Here is a 12,664-nt window from a genome sequence, read left to right on the forward strand (position 1 = left end):
TCATTAATTACTCCCTCCCCAAGCATGGGGGAGCCTTTGGGGACAGAGGCCTGCTTCCCGTCCATTCAGCCCTCAGGGACTGACACCTCTTTAGGGCAGGAAACTCTTCCTCGTCACAAAGCTCTAGCTTCCCCCTCTCCCCCCACCCCAGGCCACTCCCCTCCCTATCTCCCTCGAGGGTCCTGGTAAAAGCATCCGCTTGTCAGTGTAAATCTGCAAGGTTCAGACCAGCAGCTGGAGATGGATGGGCAGGAAGCAGTAACAATGGATGAAAGACCCTCTGTGCCCAGGTGGGTGGGGGAGGGAGAAGCAGGAAACAGAAGCCTCCCTCCTATGGAGGCCAGGAGCGGCTGGCCGGCTGGCGGGAGGCCTGGGATACCAGAACCTGCGGGGTTTATTTGGACTCCCCGAGGATCCAAGCTGGGAGCCCTTCGCAAACATCAGACCAGCTCATCTCCATGGGGTGCCAGGTCCAGGATGTGTGTGACAAGAATGTTGCTTTCATGCATCACTGTTTGTCCCCTGGGGCCTAGCACTGGGCCAGCGACACAGTAGGGGCTTGTTTGTGGAATGAAGAAATTAATCTGGCACTACTAATAACTAAAGAGTTAGAGTTTTACATTTATTCTCTTTTTTTTAAGAAAATTAAAAGTGTCCAGCATTATCCCTTTCCCCCTTCAGAGATTTTTGCACATACTCTTCCCTCTGCTTTTTGCAAGGTCAGTCCTCATCCTCTAGTCGCAGCCCTAAAAAGCTCTTCAGTGAAGTTTTAGGACCAGCTTCAACCCCGCCCCCAGCTAAGGTAACCCCCAATCCCTTGCCCCCTTTAGTCCAGCACCCCAATGGTTTCCTTCATGGCACTTATTGTAATTAGAAATCTTCCCACTTAATATATAGCCTTATGTTTTAATTTCCTGTCTCTCCCACCAGAATGTAAGCTCCAAAAGGGCTTTTTGTTCATCGTTGTATCCCCAGGGCCGGGTACTTAGAAGATGCTCCATAAATAGTTGGTAAATAGATAAAGAGATGAACCACTGAATCCCTGCAATAATGTCATTCACTCCCGATGCTCTGCAATCCGCTTCCTTGAAGAGAACAAAAGAGTCTTGCTCTTGCACTGACGATTCTAAAGCCCCAACCCACAGTGAGTGGCTAGTTCCCAGGTCAATAATTGTGATGATCACAAATCATTTTCGGGCTTTGCTTCCCCTACAGCAATTTTTGAGGTTCGTCAAAATCTGAGTGTGCACGGGTGGGGGTGGGGGTTGGGGGGGGGATAGAGAGGTTGTATGTGAGAATGCCCACCATCTGTCCAGCGTGCTGCTGTGGATGCTGGGGTGGACAGGGCTGGTTCCATCAAATCCATCCATTTCAAAGATGGGAAAACCAAGGCCTAGAAATGGCAAGCCCACACACACACATCAATCCAGAGCTTTGGCAGCAGAGAGCTCAATAGAGCTGCAGATGTGCTGAGTCCTGAGATATGTTCATTCATTGAACAAGTATTTATTGAGCGCCTATTATGTGTCTGGCACTGTGCTAGGAACTGGGGATTAGGCAATGACTAAAGGCTGTGGGACTCAAAGGAATTAAGTAAAAGGCCCCGACCACCCGACACAGAACTCCTTCAGTGACCCCAAAAAGCAAGTCCTGCTTGGCCAGGTGCAAGAGCTGGGTGTGGGACAGGGAAGAACTACAGAGTCTTCGGAAGCAGAGAGAGAGAGGCCTGACCTGGGGCTGGACAGGGAGAATCCGAAATGGAGGGAAGTGCTGACTATGACTAAGGAGCCAGCTCAGCTGGGCAGGGGGCCGGTGGTTGACCCTCTCAGGCACTCGCTGTTGCCAGCCGGGTTGCACTGGTGCCCAGAAATGCACTGCCTTCAAGTAAAGCAGTTGTGCTGTCTCACCACTGTGGGACCCAATCAAGAGAGAAGGCCGAAGGCCATTCATTCACTCAGGAGACTCATATCTTAATATAAGATATGCCAGACCCTACGCTGAACCCTGAAGCTGCCGAGCTGAAGGAGACATAGTCTCATCCCTAAAAGTCCTCAGCACTGGTGGGGGCACACAGACACGCAGACAGGCCATTCCAGTCCCGAGGTCCCGGCCACCTCAAGACAGCCCAGGTCAGCAAGGAAATCCATTAGTGGTGCTTTCCCGACTCCCTCTTCTGTCTACACCAGCGATATCAGGGACGATTAAGAACCTCAGGAGACCAGACAGCCCTGGGACTGGACTCAGCTCCACCTCTAGGTCAACACATGACCAGAAGCAAGTGACTTAACGTCTCTGAACCTTAGTTCCCTCATCGGTAAAATGGGGATAATAATAGTACCAGCTTGAGCGGTGCTGTAAGAATTTGATGAAATCAGCTACAAAGCTCTTGGCATACAAGTGCTTAAGAAATGGTAAGCCAAAAGCAGACTTCTCTTTTGGGTAGAAATTCTGTGCACTCCAATAGCCTGCGGCTTGCTGTCACAGTTACCACTATTCACAATCCAACAAGCTCCAGGCATGGATGGGGGGTCAGTGAGTTGTGCAACAAACATGTATGGGGGACTGGCTCTATGCCTGGCCTGGGGGAGCAAACGTGAATGAGAGCCAGCCCTGACTCAGGAGCTACTCGCCATCCAGGGAAGAGGAACGCATATGTTAGTATGCTTGTAACGAAACGTGATTCGTATTATTATAGATACGATCCGAGGCTCAGTAGTCAGTTCTCTGAGGTGGCCTCATTTACACCTCACAATGGTTCTTTACAAGGTACACGTTGTTATCCCCATTTCACTGATGAGCAAACTGAGGCTTGGAGAGGCCAATTCACCTGCCCAGGGTCACATAAACTCTGTCTATCTGTCTGCAGAACCCTTGCTCTGTCCTCATAAGCACCCTGAACACTGCAAATCCTGTTTCTCCAAAGTCCCATATGGGGACTTCCCTGGTGGTCCAGTGGCTAAGACTCTGTGCTCCCAATGCAGAGGGCCCGGGTTTGATCCCTGTTCAGGGAACTAGATCCCGCATGCCACAACTAAGAGTTTGCATGCACAGCTAAAGATCCTGCATGCCACAACTAAAAAAAGAAAAAAGATCCCACATGCCGCAACGAACATCCCACGTGCTGCAACTAAGACCAGGTGCAGCCAAATAAATAAATAGATATTTTTTTAAAAACCCACAACATTGTAAATCACCTATACTCCAATACAAAAATTTTTTTTAATTGAAAAAAAAAAAAGTCCCCTACAAATGTTGGTGCATTCAGTCAGTGAACACTTATTGCATCCTTGCCAGGTGCCAAGCCCAGTCCTAGGTACGTTGGGAGTGGAGATGAACAGGACAGGGTCCCTGCCCCCACCTCCAGCCAGCAAAGAGGTTGATTTGGGGCATGTTGGGGCTTTGTCCCCATATCTTCTTGCTGACGCTGCTAGGGGAAACTCTGGAACTGGTTCAGCTTTCCCTGCCATCACCGTGCTCATAGGGCTGCTGGGAAAGGCCGAGGGAGGGAGGCTGTGACAGTTTCAGGCCCCCAGGGCCACCATGTCCTCTCAGCCAGGCTCTGACTCACCACCCACAGCTGCCTTCGGCCTCAGGCAGCCCTGTTGCTGGAAATAGACCCGGGGCCAAGAGCAAGAGCTGGGGAGGGGGGTGGGGAGGGCAGGGTTGGGGCAAGGAGGGAGGGGGGCAGGGAGATAGCACCTGCACACGTGGCTCCCGTTCCCATTCTCCCCTCCAGGAAGCAGAGAAAGGTCATTCAATAGAGCCCCCCCGAAATAGCCGGACTTGGGAGTATCCCTGGGGATTGAAGACCCCAGCCTATGGGAGGCTGTCCCAGGAACAGTGAGGATCCCACAATGCTCGTTGGTTCTGATCACTTGCTGTGTGCCAGGAATTGGCCTACATAAGTGCTTTGCATGTCTTAATGATCTAATTGAACTCTCACAGCTCCCCGGGAGGTTGTACCACGATTAAGCCCATTTTACAGATGAGGAACTTGAGAATCAGAGAAGCAAAGTAACTTGCCTAAAACCACAGAGCCCCTGTATTTGACAATGTGGACCCTCCTCAAGCTCCCCACCCAATCCCAGCTCAAAGGGCTCATTCCAGGTCAGATGTGCCAGCTTGGTTGCCATTTACCCTGCCTAAATCACATTCCCTTTTTGCCAGGGTAAGGTCTCCCTTCTTACTGCTCTGGGAAGCAGAAATTAAACCATAATCCTCCTCTCTTCCCTACCTATCTCAACTCTGCTCAGCTTTCAGTCCAAGTCTGATCGTGTCGCCTTCCTGTCTAAAACCTGCAGTGACTCCCCATCGTCCTCCAGATAGAGTATATTCAAGGCCCTTTGTAAACTGGGCCCTGCCCATTTCTCTAGCTTCATAGCTCACCAGTCTTTTCTTGGGCAGGTCAGGAGACCTCCCGGGGCTCTCTCTCTTGGTAGGCGGATGACACTTCTGTGCAGTGAGGAGAATGAAGGAGCTGATGCGTGCAGGGTACCTAGGAGAGCACTGGGTGCATGGTTGGTGTTTCGTAAACCTTCCTGCCCCACTACCAGCTCTTAGCCAGAGGCTGAGGCAGAGTCAGTGGTGAGCGAAACGGTCTCTTTGCAGCCAAGCTGGGGTCAAGGGCTTTGTGGTGGGCCAGCCAAGGGCTGTCAGTACCGTTGGAATTCATCAGTTTGAGAAATTCTGAAAGGTTTCAGGGCAACAGCAGTTGGAACTGGGGTAGGGGCGGGGGAGGTAAATGAACTGTTGATGAGAATGTAAAATGGTACAACCACTGTGGAAAACAGTATAGTGATTCTTCAAAAACTTAAAAATAGAAGTGCCGTGTGATCTAGCAATTCCACTCCTGGGCATATACCCAAAGGAACTGAAAGCAGGGTCTCAGAGACATCTGAACACCCATGCACGTAGCAGCATTCTTCACAATAACTAAACATGGAAGCAACTAAAATGTCCATCTATGGATGAATGGACAAACAAAATGTGGTCTATCCATATAATGGAATACTATTTAGCCTCAAAAAGGAAGGAAATTCTGACACTTGGTACAGCATGGAGGAACCATGGAGGGCATCATGCTAAGTGAAATAAGTCATCACAAAAAGACAAATAATCATATGATTCCACTTACACGAGGAACTTAGAGGAGTCGACTAAATTCATAGAGACAGGGACTTCCCTGGTGGTGCAGTGGTTAAGAATCCGCCTGCCAGGGCTTCCCTGGTGGCGCAGTGGTTGAGAGTCCGCCTGCCGATGCAGAGGACACGGGTTCGTGCCCTGGTCTGGGAAGATCCCACATGCCGTGGAGCAGCTGGACCCATGAACCGTGGCCGCTGAGCCTGCGCGTCTGGAGCCTGTGCTCCGCAACGGGAGAGGCCACAACAGTAAGAGGCCCTCATACCACAAAAAAAAAAAAAAAAAAAAGAATCCGCCTGCCAATGCAGGGGACACGGGTTCGATCCCTGGTCGGGGAAGATCCCACGTGCTGCGGAGCAGCTAAGCCCTTGCGCCACAACTACTGAAGCCCGTGTGCCTAGACACCGTGCTCTGCAGCAAGAGAAGCCACTGCAATGAGAAGGCTGCGTACCGCAACGAAGAGTAGCCCCCGCTCGCCGCAACTAGAGAAAGCCCGCATGCAGCAATGAACACCCAAGGCAGCCAAAAATAAATAAATTAAATAAATAAATTATAAAACATAAAATAAAATAAAATAAATGAATTCATAGAGACAGAAAGTAGAATGGTGGTTGCCAGAGGCTGGGGTGAGGGGGAATGGGGAGTTATTGTTTAATGGGTACAGAGTTTCAGTTTTACAAGATGAAAAGTGTTATGGAAATGGATGGTAGTGAGAATAGAAGATTATAAAAATATTTAATGCCACTGAACTGTATACTTAAAAATGGTTAAGTTGGTAAATTTTCTGTTTGTGTATTTTACTACAAAAAAAAATTGGGAAAAAAAGGCAAAGGAAACCAACTTTCATAGTAGGATCTTTTTTATCTTCACCACAATCTAGAAGGTAGATATACCCACTATAGAAAGGACAACTGAGGTCAGAAAGGTGATGATTCACCAGGGTGTCAGGGAGAGAGCTGGATCTGGGACCAGGTCTGTCAGGCCCCAAAGCCCATGCTCTTCCCTTGCCTGCACCCAGTGCCTGGGGGATGGAGAGCATTGCCTTAGAAGAGGAGGTCCTTGGGTCGGGGTGGGGCTGGGGAATGAAGAACTTGAATGGAGGCCTAAGGCAGGGCTGGTTCCAGAACTCCTAGCAGGTGTGAGTGCAGTGAGTGGAGGTGAAGAGCTGGGGTGAGGTCATCTGTGACAAGCAGAGAAGCCTGGACTTGAGCCTTCTCCCTCCCCCCACTTCCCAGATGAGGAAACTGAGGACCTGTGCCTCGCCCAGTCCTCCATAATGCAGTGGGTGGGTGGCCTGCTGGAGAGGGGCTGAGGGAAGAAAGGAGATGCAGGTTGGGCAGCAGCTGCCACCTCTCCCCGCTTGCCCGCCCACTGCGCACTCCTCCCAGGACCACTCCCCCAACCCCGGGCTTGGCCTGGTCGCCTGACTTACAGGTGGGAGTGACTCAGGCCCGGGGCCCACTCTGGTGGCCCTGGCCCCTGGGCCACAGTGGAGCTCTGGGCCTCTCCGCTGTGATGTCAGGGCCCTTCCTTCCTCCCACATCTGCTTGAAAAGGTCACCTATTTTAAACTCTTTCTCACCCCACCCTGTCCCTCCCCCCAAAAGAGGATGAGTTTTTCTAACCTGTGTCAACAGCTCAGTTCAGTATCCAAACATCTTTCTCTCCTGATGCCCATCATCAGGGCCTCCGCCAGAAAACTCTAGCCCCCACGGACTTCCCCAGGTAGGAGGAACCCACCCTAGCTGCTTTTAATTTGATAAAGAATTCCCGAGCGTCTACTGCATGCCAAGCACTGTCCTTGGCCGCCAAGGATAGATCCCTGCCTTCCTGGAGCTTTCATTTTAATGGAGGCAGACAGACAACAAATGGATGAGTCAACAAATTCAGTAACAAGATAATTTCTAATGGTGACCAGTGCTATAAAGAAAATAAAACAGGCTGAGAAGTTAGTGACATGAGTGGCTACTCCACACAGAGTGGTCAAGGAAGGCTTCACTGAGGAGGTGACAGATTTCAGAAAGAGCATCCCAAGGAGAGAGAAGAGCAAGTGCAAAGGCCTTGAGGGTGTAATGGAAAGGTATGTTAGAGCAGGGGTTCTCCACATGGGTCCCCAACCAGCAGCATCCCCTGGGAACCAGTTAGAAATGTAAGTTCTTGGGACCTACTCCAGACATACTAAAAACATTTAAGGGTGGAACCTAGCAGGCTGAGTTTTTAATAAGTCCTCTAGGTGATTCTGATGCACCTTGAAATTTGAGGGTCGCTGCATTTTTACTCAGGAAGAAAGTCTTGTGGCTGGAGTGTAGTGGCAGGGAGAGGGGTATCCCCTGATTCTTGGTCTCATTCTAGCCCATCCATTCACTGCCTTGCCTACTCCTGGCCTCACCCTCCTGGCCCACTCAAGGCAAAGCTGAAAGCCCTCCCAAAGCTTCTCATTGCCCTCTGGCTGAAATTAAAACCTCTCAGCTGGGCTTAGGAGACCCCTCATGATCTGCCCTCACCTACCTCTCCAGGCCCATCCCTCACCCTTCTCCCTTTCAAATCTTATGCTCCTAAATACAGATGTTCCTGAACTCCTCCAAACATTCTGTTCTCTTTGTCTAGAATACTATTTCTCGACTTCTTCACCTGGCTAATTTTCACCCCTCCTTCAAAGCACAACTCCCTCCTTCAGGAATTCCTCCCTGATTGCCTAGTTAGGGTGCAGGAGCCCACGTCTCTGCTTCCACACCAACCAGCCCCCATGCTTCCCCATCATTGTGTTCATCACTTAGGTTTGACATTATCTGAGGGAAGAAAGGTTGTTTTTACTTTTATTTTTATTTCCAGTTCTATTGAAATATAATTGGCATATAGCATTGTATTAGTTTAAGGTGGACAACATAATGATCTGTATATGTATGTATTGTGAAGTGATTACCACAGTAAGCTTAGTTAACATCCATCACCTCACATAGTTACAAATTTATTTTTTCTTGTGATGAGAACTTTTAAGAGCTGCTTACTGTCCTAGCAACTTTCAAATATACAATACGGTAAACTTCAGCCACCAAGCTGCACATTACATCCCCAGAACCTATTTCTCTTATAATTGGAAGTTTGTACCTTTTGACTACCTTCATTCAATTTCCCCCCACCGCCGGGTTGTTTTTTAAATGAATTTTTTCTATTTAATTACACAGGTAATACATGAACATGGACTTATTATAAAATTTTCAAACATACAGTTACAGTGAAAGATCTCCTCTTGGATGCCCGTTTGCTGTCCATTCATACATTTTTGGGTGCACTGCACGCATACGTATAGGTGTACAGAAGTTAAGGGTTCATTTTGAGGTTTTTTTCATTTGTAAATGGAATCATATGGGTAAGAATTGTTCAGTAACTTGTTTTCTTTACTTAACAGTGTCTTGGAGGTCATCTATGTCAGAACATGGAGACATACCTTACTGTTTTTAACTACCATATAATATTCCAAAATATGACTGTACTGTCTTTTTTTAGCCGTTCCCTAAATGTATTAATCATGTTTTAAATTTTCTGTTTTTTTTTTTTTTTTTTGCGGTACGCGGGCCTCCCACTGTTGTGGTCTCTCCCGTTGCGGAGCACAGGCTCCGGACGCGCAGGCTCAGCGGCCATGGCTCACGGACCTAACCCCTCCGCGGCATGTGGGATCTTCCCGGACCGGGGCACGAACCCGCGTCCCCTGAATCGGCAGGCGGACTCCCAACCCCTGCGCCACCAGGGAAGCCCAATTTTCTGTACTTTATGATGCTTTCACATTCTACAGCCTTGCTAATCCTGGATAGATTGCTCCTCACAGGGCTAGCAATTTCCTAGGTATCAATAGTAAGCAACTTGCCTGAGAACACGCCTTTTATATACAAACCAACCAATTCAAAACCCATATCCCCAATCACCTCTTCTATCTAACTCTCACACATCAAGTCAGTATTTTCCCTGCCCTAAATCACCCCAGGGCCGGGTACTGGACACCCAGGAACCACCCCTACAGCCCAGAGCTTACTAACATTCAAACTAGCAATCCTAAGCAGTTCAAACTTGCCCACCCTACCTTGCCCATTCCTTCCCAGGGGAACCACGATAAAGGCTCTGGGCCACGATCTCACTTGCTTCTTCTGGTTCCTGACTGACCCTGGTGCTTCCTCATGTAGCCTTATGTGGTGTGGTGTGCCCCCATCTCTTTGGAACTGTAAGTCATAAAACTTCTTTCAGTGTCATTGGCCTTACTGTTGTCATGCAATCACCTCTATAAATTAACCCCAGGTACAATAAAAACACAGAATGATGGACATTTAGAGGTTTTCAATTTTCCACTGTTACAGAAAAAGCTACAATGATCATCTTGCATATGCCTCTTTGTACATATGTGTATTTCTTTAGCCGGTGGAACAGCCGGGTGCTAATTACCTAATTACTCATTGACCTCCATGGGTGATGCCCCTCCCAAGCAGAGCCCCTGATCCCTTCACCTTGTCAGTTTCGTAACTATTGAATCACAGAATGAATGCGACTCCTCCTCAGGGATGGTCCCTGGAATGGTTTGGTAAGCACCGAAGAAGCTCTGCGGTATAAAACATCTTCTCCATCCACCCTGTCCCCTGAATCTCCTACCGTGTGAACCTTAGCATTACCTGGTCAAGGGAGATTTCCCCTGGAAAGTAGAACACAGCCAGAAAGTCAGTGTGAGATCTGTCAGAATCATGCCACAAGGAAAGAACGCAGGGAGCTTCTGGGTTAGTCAACATCTGGAGGTTTGTGGGAAGGGGCACTCGGAAAGTACATGGAAGCTCCATGACTGTTCCCACATACCTTGCCCTACCCAAGTCGTCCATCCGGCTGTTCCTGAGTTATATCCTTTTATAATAAACTGGTAATCTATTAATAACGTTGGCCCTGCCCACTGGAAAGCAATGGGTTTCCTGGAGCTTTGCCGCTGGGACTCCCTTCTTCAGCCTACATAGGGCTGCCCCATTCAAACGTGCCTGGCTTCCAAGCTCTGGTCTAGGTCTGGCTTCCAGTGACACTGGTCTAGGCTGAGGCTGTGCTTTGCATCTCTTTGGCTTTAAAGATATTGAAATATACCCCCATCTCCCATATAACTCTAAAGACTTCATTAAAACATCTTTTTAAGAAAGAAAGAGGGAATTCCCTGGTGGTCCAGTGGTTAGGATTCTGCCCTTCCACTGCAGGGGGCCCGGGTTCGATCCCTGGTCAGGGAACTAAGATCCCACAAGCCAAGCAGTGAGGCCAAAAAAAAAAAGTCAGAAAGGAACTGGTTTTACAGTCAGAAGATCTGAACAAGTCACTCTACCCCTCTGAGTCTTGGTTTCCTCACCTCCCAGAGTGACTGTCAGAATACATGTAATACATATAATAATGTGTATAAAGCCCCTCACGAGTAGATGTGCTACAAACAAAACATGCTGTGTCTTCTCCATTTGCCCCTCCAGACTGGCTCTCCCTTTTCCACCTAAGGAAGCATCTGGGCTTCTCTGCTCTCTGGCTCCCACTTGGAATTGGCCAGTGGAAACACTGGCAGAAGACTGTTGTCTAAAGGAAGAGAGAGAAGTCAGGTATTTATTGTCCTGTCTCCCTTTTCCCTGCTGGGCTGGGCTGACTGTGTTGAGTGTGTCTACCTAAGGCCACAGCTCTTTTCCTGTAGCTACAGTCTCCCCACTCCTTCCCTTCACCCCTTCAGGGCTGTTGCTAGTCCCTAATTGCCCACCCATCCCTTATCCCTGCCAACCCTTTCAGAGATTAAGGCTCTTTATTAAACTCTCTCCAGGTGCCCCTTCCAGGGGGCCATCTGCTTCCTGCTGGAACGTTGACTGATGCAAGGAACCACTTTCCCTGCAGGTGCTCTCCCTGCCTGTCCTGCACCCCGCTGCAGAAAGAAGGTCCCTGTATCCCAAAGGATAGACCAGTTTTGAGGAAGTCTTCAGAGGAGTGAGACCTCAGTTGGGAGAGGAGGACTAGAAGGGGAGGCTCTGCAGAGCTGAGACTTGTCTATCCAACTCCTTTCTATCAGCCCCAGTGTCCAGGGTCTGGGACACTGACTCACACCAGTAAACCCATCCAGGACCAACCAGTATACCCCAAACCAGCATATTCATTGATCCTGAGAGAGATACAGGCAGAGTAGCAAGAATCCTGAGGTCAGCTGGTCAGGAGGTTCTCTTTCAGGAATCGGTAGTAATAATAAGAGTGACCAGATGCTGAGCACCTACTGTGTGTCTAGGCACTGTGCTAGAACTTTCATTCATTCATTCAGCAAATATTTATCAAGGGTCTACTATATGCTGGGTACCATTCTAAGCCGTGGGGATATGGCCATGAACACAACAGATAAGAACACTGCCCTCGGGCTTCCCTGGTGGCGCAGTGGTTAAGAATCTGCCCGCCAATGCAGGAGACATGGGTTTGAGCCCTGGTCCGGGAAGATCCCACGTGCCGCAGAGCAACTAAGCCGGTGAGCCACAACTACCGAGCCTGCGCTCTAGAGCCCGCGAGCCACAACTACTGAGCCCGTGTGCCACAACTACTGAAGCCCGCGCACCTAGAGCCCATGCTCCCAACAAGAGAGGCCACCACAGTGAGAAGCCCGCGCACCGCAACGAAGAGTAGCCCCTGCTCACCACAACCAGAGAAAAGCCTGCGTGCAGCAATGAAGACCCAACGCAGCCAAAAATAAATAAATAAAGTAAAATAAACAAATTTATTAAAAAAAAAAAAAAAAGAACGCTGCCCTCTTGGAGCCCTAGGAGAAGAGCATCTGTGATCCTAGTTTGTCCTTGAATAAGGCTATTGAGGTCCAGAAACTTGCCAAAGGCACTCAGCAGGTAAATGGCTGAGCCAAGATCTGAACCCAGGCTTCCCAGCAGGAATCATCATCTTAGAAAACTACAGGAGGATGGGGGGCAGCTTGGGAAGAGCCAAACCCAACTCTCTGGAGTGAGAGGACCTGGGAGGAGGATGTCTTGAGCTTGGGGGAGGGGCTGCGAGGCTCCCATCTGTATTCCAGATGCCTGCTGTGACTAAAATATAGGATCCGGGGCCCAGGGTGACACAGCCTGGGAAGGATGCTCTGTGAAACGATGTTCATAGTTATTACTTCTTGGTAATTTCCTTCTTGATGTAAAATTTGTGAGTCACGGTCTCAGAACCTGTCTAGGTTTCACAATCCACACAGATGATTGCAGACACTATCGTGTCTCCTGCCAGCACATTTTCGACAGTCATTTCTCCCCCCTCTCCCCCACAATTTGGGACATTAGGGATTTATTTTGGAAGGTTGGTGGGAGCAAGGCAGGGAAAGGTAAGCACAGGACGTTATGGGCCACTCAGGGGGCAGTCGTGCCAAAGGTCTGGTCAGAGTTCCCTCTCCCCAAACTCAAGCAGACATCCATTTCGTTGAGCACCTACTATGGGCAGACAGTGGATTAAGCAAAGTTGGGCAGTGGTTAAAACCAGACCCTGGATTGACTGGATTCAAGTTCCAG

This window comes from Tursiops truncatus, chromosome 1, assembly GCF_011762595.2.
Source record: "Tursiops truncatus isolate mTurTru1 chromosome 1, mTurTru1.mat.Y, whole genome shotgun sequence".
Taxonomy (NCBI): Eukaryota; Metazoa; Chordata; class Mammalia; order Artiodactyla; family Delphinidae; genus Tursiops; species Tursiops truncatus.